The sequence below is a fragment of the Arvicanthis niloticus genome, chromosome 10, assembly GCF_011762505.2.
Source record: "Arvicanthis niloticus isolate mArvNil1 chromosome 10, mArvNil1.pat.X, whole genome shotgun sequence".
Classification (NCBI taxonomy): domain Eukaryota; kingdom Metazoa; phylum Chordata; class Mammalia; order Rodentia; family Muridae; genus Arvicanthis; species Arvicanthis niloticus.
The window spans coordinates 76,843,663-76,858,617 of NC_047667.1; the positions used below are offsets into that span (position 1 = coordinate 76,843,663).

The 14,955-nt window shown below is 33.5% G+C and overlaps 1 pseudogene; it reads left to right on the plus strand.

The window, feature by feature from the left end:
* LOC117716388 (uncharacterized) overlaps positions 1-9,772 on the plus strand; it is a 69,957-nt pseudogene extending 60,185 nt beyond the window's left edge.
* Positions 9,773-14,955: the final 5,183 nt, after the last annotated feature.

Here is a 14,955-nt window from a genome sequence, read left to right on the forward strand (position 1 = left end):
CTCCTCTCTCCCACCTGAGCGCTCTCTCTCTCTCTCTCTCTCTCTCTCTCTCTCTCTCTCTCTCTCTCTCCCTCCCTCCCTTTCTCTCTCTCTCTCTCTGAGTGTGTGTGTGTTTGTGTGGGTATGCAATTTTTTTGAGCTTCACATGTTTTGTTTTTGATGGTATGAAATTACTTATTTGCCTGTCTCTTGTCTCCTTTGGGTGTAGTTTCCTTTTTTGGGTTGTATGTTCTGTACAACGGGATTTGTGAACACATATTGTTTAAATTTGGCTTTTTTGATTGAGAGGTTTGTTGTGTATAGTACTCTAGGTTGGCATCTGTGTATTTTTTACAGGTTGCAATATATCTGTTCAGATCGTTGATGCTTTAAGGGCCTATTTTCGGAATTTTGGTATAATTCCGATACATTTGCATATGTGTATTACCTTCCCCCTTTAACTCTCCTCACTTAATAGCCTTTCTATGTTCTGTAGAATTACTCTATTGTTTGCTATGCAGTGGGAGGAGTTTCTTTTCTGATGATGTTTAATTGGTGTTATTACATGTTTATAGGCATGACTTTCATTCGTTTCGGAAAGTTTTCTTCTAAGATTTTTGAAAATATTTTCTTTTCCTTGGGCTAGAACTCTTTACATTTATCTATTCCTATGATTCTTAGGTTAAACTTTTTCATGGTACCCCAGATTTCTTAAATATATCATGTCATGATTTTGTAAGTATAATATTTTCTTTCTTAGATTTATCATAACATGTATTCTCAATGATTAGTATTTACTGGAGGCAATTGCATAAACTGTATTATTCAATTACTAAAACAATGTTTGTATTTCACAATGTCTGCCTAATGAACCTGTACAGTTTATGAAATAGTACATTCTGTCATCCTTAAGCTGCAATCCTGGTTTACTAAGTTTTTGCCTATGTTTTGCCATGATTCTAATTAATTTTAAGTGTAGTATAATTTTTTCTAAGACAAAAGTATTTGCATTATAGTCCATATTAATTGAAAAGTACAAAGAAAATTTGAAATCTCTCTGTGAACTAGACCTCCATCTTGCATTTCTGAAATTTCTGAACATTCACCTCATTGGCATAGAGTCTTAAAATGTGAAAATCATAGCAGAATGAAAGAGAAAACAAATAAAAAAGAAATCTATGTAAAATTTCAATTAATCATTGAGGCACAATTTGAGTTCTTATTGGTACTTTTTGGAAACTGATAATAAATCTTATCGGTGAATTTTGCAAGTAATCACAATGTTTCTCTTTGTGTTGTACAATATTTTATTAATAGAAAGTAAATGACAAAGCACTGGGTAGTAAAGATGCTTTTGATATAACACTTTTTGAGCTCTTATCAGCTCAAAGTGGTCGACATGGATGATAGTGTTGGAGGCTGAAGTTCAGCTGCATTCAGTGACAGGTGAAGGTACTAGAATTGGTACAGTGCTGTTATATTTACATGTGATAATGTTTTCGATATTTAATCCAAAAGAATGAAACTCCCTTTAAAAGGAAACAGGTAAGAAAATAAAATCATGGGTTTCTCTTTAAAACAACAAAATCATAGTATTTAAGAATGGGAAATGGAAGATAAGAGTAATATCTCGTTGGAGACAATTGTGAGATAGGAATTGATTGCCTTGTTTCTTCTCGGCCACAGGCAAGTGTTTTGTTTACCTATTATCAGAAATAATTTCAGCTGGGGTTACTTCACAGACCCTGATCATTATTGCAAATAGAGGCATCATTTTTTTTTGATAAAATATCTCAGGCAAAGGTAAAGAAAGCAAAGGGGGAATATCAATTTTAACTATGTTTAGCCTCGATTTAAAATTACAATCTGTCTGTTAGTTATATAAGACGTCACTACTACTAAATACCCAACTCTATAGAGAATTACACCATCTTCAGGAAAAACAGAGCACCTGATGGCAAAAAAAAAAAGGATTTTTTTTCTTCCTTCTGCCTATATAAGTTCATGATCTCTGGAGCCGTTTCCTGGCAGAAGGCAAGGAGTTGTGATTCCTGCTTTCCACACTTCAGTTTTATCAGGGACAGGGCGGAAGATTGGCTGCTATCAATAAAGAGTGGCTCCTAGAAGGTGTAATTTTCATATAAACTTTTGTGAGACATTCCATTCTGAAGGAGAAAGAAAAGATGTGTTCTTCTCAGGTAAATGTGTGCATTGGTATGGGACATGATGACTGTTTTTACAGAAATAACCTTATATTATAACATCCAAACTTTCACTGCGCTAATTCACATTTACAAAAAAACCATTTCATACTATTCTGTTAATTTATAAAATAAGTTATATAGCATATAATTTAATAAATAATTAATTTTATTATATATTAAATTATGTAATACATGTACAATAAATTATATATTGTATATTAATTTGTATAAAAATACATATTAAATAATTTATGTAATAAGACTGAGAGCCTATTGCCATAGGTCTCAGCTTTCCTGCTGCTGCAACTCTTTAAAAAAAATTCTCAGGTTTTATCGAACCAAACCATGAGGTTATTTTTGTTGCTAGTTCATAACTGTACTTTTGTTACTGCTATGACGCATGCTATGAATTATGTAATATGTAAATATCTCTGCTTTCTCATGGCTAGAAAACCACCATTAGATCATTTAGGGAATATGCCATTTGACCAAGAAAAGCGTCAACATCCACATGTTGAGAACTGCTAGACTATTGGATCTTTGCAGAGAAGTCAAATACTCTTTCTCTCAGATCATAAGTCATCAAAAATTAATATCAGTTACGGATATCATAAAAATTTACATAGGTAACTAATATTTTCTTGGGTCAAATATAGAACTTAGCCAATAGACATGAGGGAAAATGGTTAATTTAATTTCAGGGTCTACTGACATTCATTGATGTGGCTATAGAGTTCTCTAAGGAGGAGTGGGAATGTCTCAATTCTGCTCAGAAGGCCTTGTACAGAGATGTCATGTTGGAGAATTACAACAACCTGGTTTCTGTGGGTAAGAATATTTTTATTTCATAACTTCTACTTCACCTCAGGAATGTCTGAAACTTATTTTAGTATTTGAATTTGGCCTTTATTCATTATAGGTATTGATTAGTAACATGCTTACAGCTAATATATTATGTACATTTATCTTGATTTTACATTTAACCTAAGGATCCTTCACTCTTAGTTACTCATTTTTAGGCAGGCATTAGCATTTATATGTGAACCCACTTTGACTTCCACAGTTGACTTTATCTAATGCTATAATTTTAAAAAGATATTCAGAGTTTGAAACACAATTGAGTTGTGAAGGGTCTAAAACATTTTCGAAACACATGGCTATAAAATGTCATTCATGCATTTTTTAACTCCCTTATATGTTACATGCATGGTACATTCCTATGCCAGTACCCAGGTGCATTCAATGGTATATTGTTATGTATATTTGAATATGCAGGTGTTGCAATTTCAAAACCAAGGGTAATCATCTGTCTTGAACAACAAAAAGATCCCTGCATTGTTGATCAAGAGAAAACAGAAGAAAGAGAACCAGGTAATCTGAAATGAAATAGTATGTGATGTGATATCTCTAAACCAAGGAACAATCTAGTCCTGAAATGTGGTTTTTATTTTATATTAAATCTATCTTACATAGAGATAATTCCCAAGTATTTAATTTAGAATACTGTACCAAAGAAATGTAAACCATGGCTGAATTCTTGCCTTATATTATTTGAATAGTGGTAGTTTGAAATGTAGTATACATACATAAACGTATATACATATATATATGTATATATATATATATATATATATATATATATATATATTCTAAATATAACAGATATGCCCACATCTCAAAAGGTACATTATCACATGAAATTAAGCTTTCATTGGTTGATTTTCTCAAAGTTTCTCATTCATATTAATTTTCATCCATTTACCTAAAAAATCCTTAAAACATAAAATAATGAAAAAATTCATGAAACCTAATAGGATCTTGTATATACAACTTACAAATAGTAAGTCAAGATGAAATGGACTGATTCCCTGAACCCAATTTAGAAACTCTTTCCCTTTTCCAATTTTATATTTCCTCTATTTCTAGTCATCACTATCCATATAAGTATATACTACACTAATACGTTTTATAAAAATGAGCATTAGTTTCTCACTAGATATGATCAACATCATGGGTTTTACAATACAGAGTGTTCATCACTTAAACAATACTTTGTGACAAACAACAGGAACCCACTCACAGAGATGATTTTATGTATATGTAAATACACAGCAAAAAATACACACAGACACACATACACACACATGCACAGGTACACAAATGTAGGCACTTAAAAAAATCAAAGGAAAAAGGAAAGAAAAACTTTTAACATGAGAAGGAAGTTGAGGAAGGTGGAGTCTTACATGGGACATGCTGCGAGGAAAGAAGGAATGGTAAATAGGGTGATGTTCCTACTTCAATTGAAAATATATTTTTTAATTAGTTAATTAAACTACGTTATTTTTTATCACTTTACATAAAGCTTTCTTGTTATATGGATATCCCTCTTGTTCGGTACCAAGATATGCCATTTTACTTCTGGCTATTGTGAAGTTAGTTATTTTACTTATTTTTTCTTCAGGCCATTTATCAATTGTATGAAGGAGGGCTACTGAGTTTTTCGGTTAACTTTGTAACTGTCCACTTTACTGAAGCCATTTTTAGTTTTAGAAATTATTTGATGGAGTTTCTCAGTCATTTACATATACTATTATATCATCTGCACATTGCAATATTTTTTCTTTAATACTTTTTAAAGATTTTTTAAAATCATTTTATATATTTCCTCCCAAATGTTGCCACCTGGCTTCTCTTCCCAAACTGCTTTATCCCTGCCCCACACACATTCACCTCTGAGAGGGTGTCCCCACATCGCCTGCCCCTGCACTTCAAGTCTCTATAAATTTAGGCATATCCTCTCTCACTGAGGCCAAACAAGGCAGTCCTCTGCTACATATGTGCCAGGGGCCTTGAACCTGCTCTTTGCTTAGTAGATTAGTGCCCCAGTCCCACAGAGCATTGAATTGGGATCAGAACACTTGAAAGAGAGAACTGGAGGACAGAAACACAAAGAACTATCGGCTTGTTTATAGGCTGATCAAACCACTGATTTTACGTTTTTCACACAGGGGTTATATAAACAAAAAGGCAGGATGTGGGGACGGGGATGATGCAGGAGCATAGGTGTTCAGGGGGAGTACAGATATCTCACAGAACAGAGTGTCAGCTGGGTTAAGATTCAGGGGACAGGTCACTATGACTCTGCCTATGACTCATTTGTCCTTATCTAAGTTGGTACTATCTACCAAGGCTAGCCAAGGTCTATGACTATCTACAAGACTAACTACTACCTGTTCCTATCCAGGCTGGTAAATTTCCACCAAAGCTGCATGTTTACAATATCTTATAATTATCTCTTTCAGTGTTTTTCCACAGAAACTGGAGAATTTCTGTTAGCAGGCTGACTTAGGCCTATGGCTGATTTTAGGCCTTCAGTTTATAAGCAAAGCTGCCCCTGACAGCTTAGTCTCTGGGAGCTCCCAGGGATCCAGATTAGTTGACATTGTTCATCTTCCTATGGGGTTGCCTTCCCTTTCAGCTCCTTTAATCCTTCCTCTGTTGCTTCCATAGGGGTCCCCAACCTCAGTCCAATGCTTGGCTATACATATGTGCTTCTATCTTAGTCAGCTGGTGGTAGAGTCTCTCAGGTGCCAGCTATGCTAGACTCCTCTCTGCAAGCACAACATGGCATTAATAACAGTGTCACGGTTTGGTGTCCACCAACATCCCAAGTTGATCTCTGGATATCTTTGCCTTTACTTTCTGCTCTATTTTAGTCACAGAATATCTTTTTGTAAGAAAAAATTCTGAGTCAAAACTTTTAAAGGTGGGTTAGTGAAACCATTCCTCTTCTTTTACAATTCATACCTTCTTGATGTCCTTTAGTTCCCTTATTGATCGAACTAGAAGTTTAAGTAGTATGCTGAGGAAACAAGGAGAGCATGGACAGCCCTATCTTGTTCTTCACTTTAGTAGACTTTTTAAAAGTTTCTCTCCACTTAATTTAAATTTGGCAATTGGCTTGTTCTTTATCGCCTTTTTGAATTTAGCTGTATGCCTTGTATCCATGGTCTCTCGAAGACTTTAATATGAACAGGTATTGGAATTGTTTAAAGGATTTTCATTGTCTATTATAATAATCCTAGTTTTCATTCATTCAGTTTGCTTATATATTGGATTACATTGATAGATTTTTATATATTGAATGACCCCTTCGTACCTGAGATGAAGCATTCTCGATTATGTTGGATGATATTTTTGATGTCTTCTTGGATTTTTGTTTGCAAGTATATTAATGAGTATTTTGCATCATTGTTCATAATGGAAATTTCCTTTGACTGTTGTATATTTCTGTGGCTTAGGTATCAGGGTCAATGTGTACTAGTAGAATGAGTTTGGCCATATTTCTTCCATTTCCATTTGGTGGAATAGTTTGAGGAGCATTGGTATTAGCTTTTCGTTGACATTATAATAGAATTCTCTGCTAAAAGCATCCAGTCATGAGCTTTTTGATGCTGTTGTTTTTCTGTTGAGAAATTTTTAATGACTGCTTCAATTTCCTAAGTTACATTGTTTACCTGATCTTGATTTAACTTTGTTGTGTGGAGTCTATCCAGAAAAATTTAGATTTCATTTATACTTTTTAATTTTTGACACAGAGCCTTTTGAAATAAGAGTTATTGATTCTTTGGATGTCCTTGAGGTCTGTTGTTATATCCATGTTTCCATTTCTGATTTTTCCATTCAGGATATTTTCTCTCTGATTTTTAGTTAATTCAGCTAAGGCTTTATCTGTCTTGTTGGGTTTATCTATCTTGTTGATTTTTCCAAAAAACCACCTCTGGTTTCTGCGACACGCTACCTAGCCGATAAGGAGCACATCACACTCAAGATTCTTCTGACAGCGTCTTTTATTGTTACAGCTCTTTTAGTTAGAAGGATGCAAGATGGAGAACAAAGGAAGGACCCCAAGCCCCAGAATGTACTGACTTATATACTATCAAAGAGACATGATCTGTCCTCATTGGCTTACAGACTGGGGTCTCATTTACATATCCACTGATAGTACTTTCAGCGGGAAAATTCACGCCTACGCGTGAGCACAGCTGCAGACACCAAGGCCAAGAAGAACCAGGAACAGGAAGCCAGCGCCATCTTATAATGGCGAGCGTATAGCTACTTCAGCAAACCCAGCATGGCTCCTAACAGGTTTCCTTGATTCTTTTTCTTGTTATCTTTTTTTCTAATCTTTTGCTTTAAGCTATGAGTTTTCTTTCCTGTCATCTAGTCCTCATTGGTGTCTTTGTTTCTTTTTGTTCAAGTGCTTTCATGTATGCTTTTAATTTGCTAGCATGTGCTGTATCTATTTTCTTTAAGAAGGCAGTGTTATGATCTTTCCTCTTAGCATTGCTTTCAGTGTATCTCATAAATTTGAGCATAGTTTGCCTTAATTTTCAGTGAATTTAAAAATTCTTTAATTTTTTTATTTCTTCTTTGACTTCATGGACATTGATTTAAGAACTATTCAATTCCTATTATTTTGTATGCATTCTGATTTTCTATTTTTGAAATCCAGGTTTAAATCATGGTGCTATAAAAATATACAAGGACTTATTTCAGTCTTCTTTTATTTAATGAGGCTTAATATATGACACAGTATATGGTCAATTTTGGGTAAGGTTTTGTGACCTAAGAAGAATATATATTATTTTGTGTTTGCGTGAAATGTTCTATATATATATTTGTTAGGTCCATGTGATTTATAATATCTGTTAATTTTCTGTTTTGATTATTTGTGTATTGCTGAAAGAGGGGTGCTAAAATCTCCCACTATTATTATTTGTTCTTCCTTGAATATTTTGTGCATTTATAAAGTTTCTTTTATGAATGTGGATTCATTTCTGCTCTAAAAGTTCAGAATTGAGACTTCACTTGGTAGATTATTCCTTTTATACGTATAAAGTGTTATTCCCCATCTGATCTGATTATTTTGGTTGAATATCTTTTTAATTAGATATAGAAATGTCTACTATAGCTTGTTTCTTGTGTTTATTTGATTTGAACAACTTTTTATCAAGCACTTTCTTCTGATGTAGTGTTTGTCTTTTTTGCAGAGGTTTTTATTTTTTTAAACAACAAAAGGATGAATCATGATTACACATCCATACATTTAGTCTGGTTTTTTTTTTTAAATAGGGAAGTTCCATGTATTTATATTGACAGATACTAATGAGGAATGCTTGTTAATATCTGTTATTTTGTTATTGGTGCGGGTTATGTGTGTGTGCATGTTTATGTATGTTGGTGTTTTTCTCTTCTTTTGCTTTTCCACATTCACATTTAGTGTGAATTATTTATTTCTTGTTTTTTTGGTGGGTTATATTTACCTTTCCAGTGCTTGAGTTTTCTTCCCACTATTATTTATAAGGCTGTATTAATGGAAATTTTTTAATGTATTTGCTTTGCTTATGGATTTTTTGGTTTTCTTCATTGGTGGTAATTTACTGTTTTGGGTGATATAGGTTCTTGTCAGATATCTGTAGTATCATTTGTCTAGGCCCTTCCAGCTTACAGATAATCTGTTGATATGTCAGGTGTAATACTTATAACTTTGTTTTTATATGTTTTTTAACCTTTTTCTCTGGCAACATTATGCATTCTTTCTTTTTTATTGTATATTTCCACATATTTCAGGTCATAAAGGAGAAGGCACTCAGAAAGCCAAAGTATTTACCCAGTCACCAAATATTCAAGCTCACCAAAGCATCCTTAAAAGAGACAAACCTTACAAATGTAAAGAATGTGGGAAATCTTTCTCCTGTTTCTCAAGGCTTGAAGTTCACCACAGAATCCATACTGGAGACAAACCCTACAAATGTAATGAATGTGGAAGATCCTTCTCCTGTTCTTCACATCTTAGAGTTCACCACAGAATCCATACTGGAGACAAGCCCTACAAATGTAATAAGTGTGGTAAATCATTTACACAGTCCTCAGATCTTAAAATTCACTACAGAATCCATACTGGTGAGAAACCTTACAAATGTAATGAATGTGAGAAATCCTTTTCACGTTCTTCAAATCTAAGAGCTCACCATAGAATCCATACAGGAGACAAACCTTACATATGTAATAAGTGTGGTAAATCATTTACAAGCTCCTCAATACTTCGTGTTCACTACAGAATCCATACTGGTGAGAAACCTTACAAATGTAATGAATGTGGGAAATCCTTCATCGGTTCTACAAATTTAAAAGTTCACTACAGAATCCATACTGGTGAGAAACCTTACAAATGTACTGTATGTGGGAAATCCTTTAAAACATCCTCAGATCTTAAAATTCACTATAGAATCCATACTGGAGACAAACCTTACAAATGTAATGAATGTGGCAAATTCTTCACAACTTCTTCAAGTCTTAGTGTTCACCACAGCATCCATACTAGAGACACACCCTACAAATTGTAAGAATTGTAGTAAATCATTTACACAGTACTCACATCTTTTCATTCACTACAGAATCCTACTGGAGAGAAAACTTACAAATGTAATGAATGTGGAAAATCCTTCACGCATTCCTCAAGCCTCAGAGTTTACCACAGAATTCATGTAGGAGACAGACCTTAGAAATGTAATTATGATAAATAATTTACAGGGTTCACACATCTTCAAATTTACTACAGAATCCATTCTAGAGTTCAACCCTACAAATATAAAAGATGTGGCAAATCTTCTCTCTGGTGTTAATCTCTCTAAGGTCATCAAAGTATCCATACTGGAAAGAAATCTTAAAGGTATACTGAATGCAGGAAATCCTATTCCTGCTCATCAAATTTTCAATCTCACCAGAGAATCCTTACAGGAAACAAATCTGAAAAATGTGATAGTTGTGGACATTTATTTCCAAAGTCCTCAACTCTGCAGCCTCATCACTATAATCCTTTCTGGAGACAAACCTATCAAATATAGTGAATGTTACAAATCCTTTACACTGTCCTTAAATCTTCATGGTGACCACAGAATTTGTATTGCAACAAAATCATTACCAATATAAAAAATGTGGAAAAAGCTACACTCAGAAACCATATTTGCAAACCAAATTTAGCATGCATACAATAGGCAAACTTTCAAATGTAAAGAATATGGAAAATCATTTATCATAAGCTCAGTACTTAGACCACAAACAAGATCCATGCAAGAGACTAACATGATAGGTAATTATTTACTCTTCTAGTATTCATGCAGAAATCTGTTATTTACAATGAGAAATGTATTCATAAGAATTTAAATAATTTTGAAAACTTACTCATTAACAGAGAACTACCACAGGAAAGCCCTATATTTCATTAGGAATTGGAAACATTTTGCCCAAAACCAGCTTATATTCATATTAAGTATTTAACTAAAAAATGAAAAAAATGTTCACCCAGTAATAATCTGAAATCATTAATTAATCATGGTATGAATTTATGTTCTAACAATTTAAAGAATAATATTTTAAAATGTAAGTATTTAAGCCAGAATAATATTAATAATTATCCTAATAAAAACCAATTGCATAGTGTTCTGTATACTTTAGTAGGGGAGAATATTGTAATTTGTGAGATAAAGTTTATGTGAAGATTATTGTTTTATTAGTCTTTGAGCTTTTTATAGGGTGTATACTATAGGTAATTTTAAAACTCAAACTACTCCCTTCTTTGTCAGTGGTATCAATAAATATATTAAATCTGTCTTCTAGTAATCCAGCCTTGATATGTTTATATTTTATTTTATTTTATTTTATTTTATTCTGGGATGATATCATTCTTGTCCTACATTTAATCATTAATAATACCAACAGAATCATGTCTCAAAAAATTAATTTGATTGATTTAGACAAATGCCAAAACATCAATTAAGTTTATATATCCTGAGGTGAGAAACCCTGACTTTTCTCACTGTTTGTGTGTGTGTGTGTGTGTGTGTGTGTGTGTGTGTGTGTGTGTGTGTGTTATGGATACTGTCACTGTCATTTCAAAGAACGGAACTTCAGGTATATGGAAAAGTACCAAGTCAACCAATTGTTGGGTGATGAGATGAGGATTTTAGATGACAATTCCCTCTTGGCACATACTTTGATAGTCATTGTGTGTACTGAATATACTCTACTATAGAATTCTCCTGCATAGAAGTTTTATCCAAAATATTTCTCACCTAGAGAAACTGGTTCTGTAAAATATCCCAAAGCTGCCTCCTCCTTACATATATACATAATAAACCTGTCTCTCTTCTTCTTTGTGGCTATTACCCTGTGTCCCATGTTAAACTCTGTGGAATGAATCTGCTGACCTTTCTGAACACAGTGGTTCAACATTGCAGATCTTATCACTGGGATCACATCTGAATATAGCTTTTCAACAGATCCCTTTACTTATTGATTTCTGTCTTTTAAATATTGCCTTGACACAACAGTCAGATCTATTTATGGAAACATGCTGAAAATGACAATTTCAAGACAATCATCTTTTTAAACAAGAAGGAAGTACTTTCAATCTTTTACTTGAAGAGTATTAATAACTTCATTAAGGATGAAAATTGCCAGTGCATTAAGTACTAGTTAGTATATCAGTAATTCTTCACAAATAACATTCTATGAACGTAGATGGAAAGAAGTTTCTCTAAAATGTAAACTATACTTAGAATTGTGTCTTTCACAATTCTATCCAGAGAGATTTTGGAACTCCAAGAGAGAACTGTCTTGAAAGGTAGCTGTTTGAAATCTGTCTCCAGCAGAACATAGGCAATCAGCCTGTAATCCGTGACTTAACTTTGAGTTATTCAATTCATTTATTACTGCCAGATAGCCTTTCCTGAGTTTGCCTCTGCAAGCCAAGGTTCATCCTTGTCACTTCACTCAGTTTTGATTTCTTGAGCTGTGCTGAAATAATTTTAGTTCTATAAAATCCAAGTTGTACATTGTTGACCATAATTTGTTGGGAGCTGACTGTTAGCAGAAAGTGGCTAGATCAACTTTGCAGCCATCTGGAACCATATACCCTGATGAAAGTTTTGGATTTCAAAAGCCTATAACAGCTAAAGCACACTCTGATAAGTATATTGTTTATCCCACATAGCTTGTTTTGCTGTTTAGTGACCTGAGCTGTATGGTGCATGTGATAAAATGTTTTCACCTGTGTTCTCCTGTTTGTGTTTATAAATACCCCAGATTTCCTTTGAATAAAAGAGACAGGACGAGAGAGATGGGACAAGAATTAAGACCTGACCACACAGCCTGTCTTGTCTCCATTCTTTGCATCGCCTGCCCCTGAGGCCCCACTCTCTCTCTTGACCAGAGCACTTAGCCCCAGAGTGTGGTCCTCAACAATAATTCCTTGAAAAACGGTTTTCTGTTCAGAAAATACTTTCAAATAGATAGATAGATTATAAAAATTAGAATATTCATAGATATATAGTAGATTTATTATATGTACATATATATACATACCTAAATAAATATTTACATAAATAATCTATGAATGTATTTTCTGAATAAGATTATATATGTATATATGTATATATATATATATATATATATATATATATATATATATATATAATCTAGGTTTATTTCTATGTAATTATATCTATCTATCCTCCATCTATAATTATATTAATATAGATAGGATATAAATGTATAAGTTTTATATATATGTATATATGGGATATAGATATAGTTATAGGTTTAGGTATTAATATAGTAATGGGTAGAGTCTATGATTGGATATAATCTATTCTAATAGTTTCAGTATTTTGGTTTTAATGTTTGTACTTTTAAATCCCTTTTAGATAATGTTTGCAAAATGTTAAAACCACAGTTTTGAATTTATCTATCATTTCTGGAAGGATTTTACTAAATAGATAGATAGATAGATAGATAGATAGATAGATAGATAGATAGATAGCAAGATGCCTTCTGAAATAGGAATACCTTGACTTATTTTTTCATTATAAGTATCACTTTCATTTTCTTCTTTTGCTTCTTGCAAAAGGTAGAGTGTAGAATACAATATTGACTAGGTACTGGTAAAATAAACATCAGTATCACATTTTTTAGGATGAAGGCCTTTGCATTAAGTTGTCTTCAATTGGCATAATGTTGGCTGTATGGTTTATATCTGTAGATTTAAAAATTACTTCAGTAATTTATTTTCATCCCAAAATATGTGTCCTTCCCAGTCCCCCTTCATAGTGTCCCTCCTCACATCCCTGCTCCCCTTCTTCTCTGAAAAGTTGTGCCCTGCCTGGATATTCTTCCATGCTGCACATAAAGTCTCTGTGAGATTAGGAACTTCCTTTGCCATAGCAGTCAGAAAATGCAACCCTAGGTGACAGAGGCCTCATTCTAGCCCATGTCTGCTGTCTGTAGTTGCTCACTTTCTGACTACTGCCAATTATGAAGGTTAGTCAACTTGTTAGGTATTGCTATGGAGTTTCTATCTCCCTCATGGCCTTTAACCTTTCTACTAACTTTTCTGTAAGAGTTGCTGACCTCTATCCAATGTTTGGCTGTTGGAATCAGCTTCTGTTTTAGTCAGCTGAGGCAAATAGACTCTCAGAGGACACTTCTAAACTTCTGCCTGTAAGAATAACAAAGTATCATTCCCACTGTTGGGGACTGGTTCTTGGTCATGGGATGAGTCTCAATTTGGGCCACTTACTGGTTGTCCAGTACATCATTCTCTGCTTCATTTTTGTTTCTACATAGATTTTAGACAGTGTCAGGAGCCATAATGGGACAAGCTAATAATTTGCAGATGATCATCCTGAAATGCTTGCCTTGGATTATTATATAATCTGCGAAGAGTGTGCCCCATTAGCAAGGCTGTGGTGGATGTGATTTTAGGAACGATTCCTGCTATTAATATGCTTTTCCCATTATTATTATTATTATTATTATTATTATTATTATTATTAGACATATGCAACTATCACTAAGCAATAGCACACCCCTTTGTAGCAGATCTCTGCAAATCCACGAGACTGTACTGTCTTGTATCGATACTATATAGACAAATAGATGACTTCTTAAATCTTAATGATGATCCTATAAGAATTCCTAAAATTATATCAATGATTAAGCTCTTTTATATCGGGACTGCTATTAAGTCGCTCAGGCATAGTCGAAACTGCAAAGAGAACTCTGCCAGTCTCCCAGTGTTATCAGTTAATTGCCCCTAGACCTTCTCCTGCCTAGAGCACATTCCAAGAGGTCATAAAACAATTAGCCTAGGTTACTAGAGGGAATCTACAATTTATTATAGGTACCAGGACAGAAAAGAAAATATTGCCTGGGTTTATCTATACAAAACTTGACTAATTACTTAAGTTATAGTTTGAAACTTTCTGTGAACTTGTGGAACTAGACAGGTGATGACTCTCTAGCTAGATAATTACTCGTAATGGGTATTTATGTAAACATTCTATGTTGTAAACTTCTATTTCAATTTATGGTCCAAATTTTGGTGTGAACTTGTGATGAACTTTGTAACATGTGTTTATGTACTTTGAATGGTGTATAAATACTGAAGACAAAGAAGTCAGTTAGTGAGTTAGTTAGAATAGAGTTAGCTAGAATAGTCAGTCAGTTAGAATAGTGAATTACGTTAGTTAGAATAGAGTTAGAATAGAGAGTTAGAATAGAAGATAGAAATAAAGATAGAATAAGAAATTTTCATTTTCCCAAATAGAAAAAACATTTTCTTTTTCCCCACTTAGAACCTTTCTGTGTTTCCCCTCAGATAGATTTCATGGGATATTTTTTACACTTAATAAACTCTATAACAACTTTT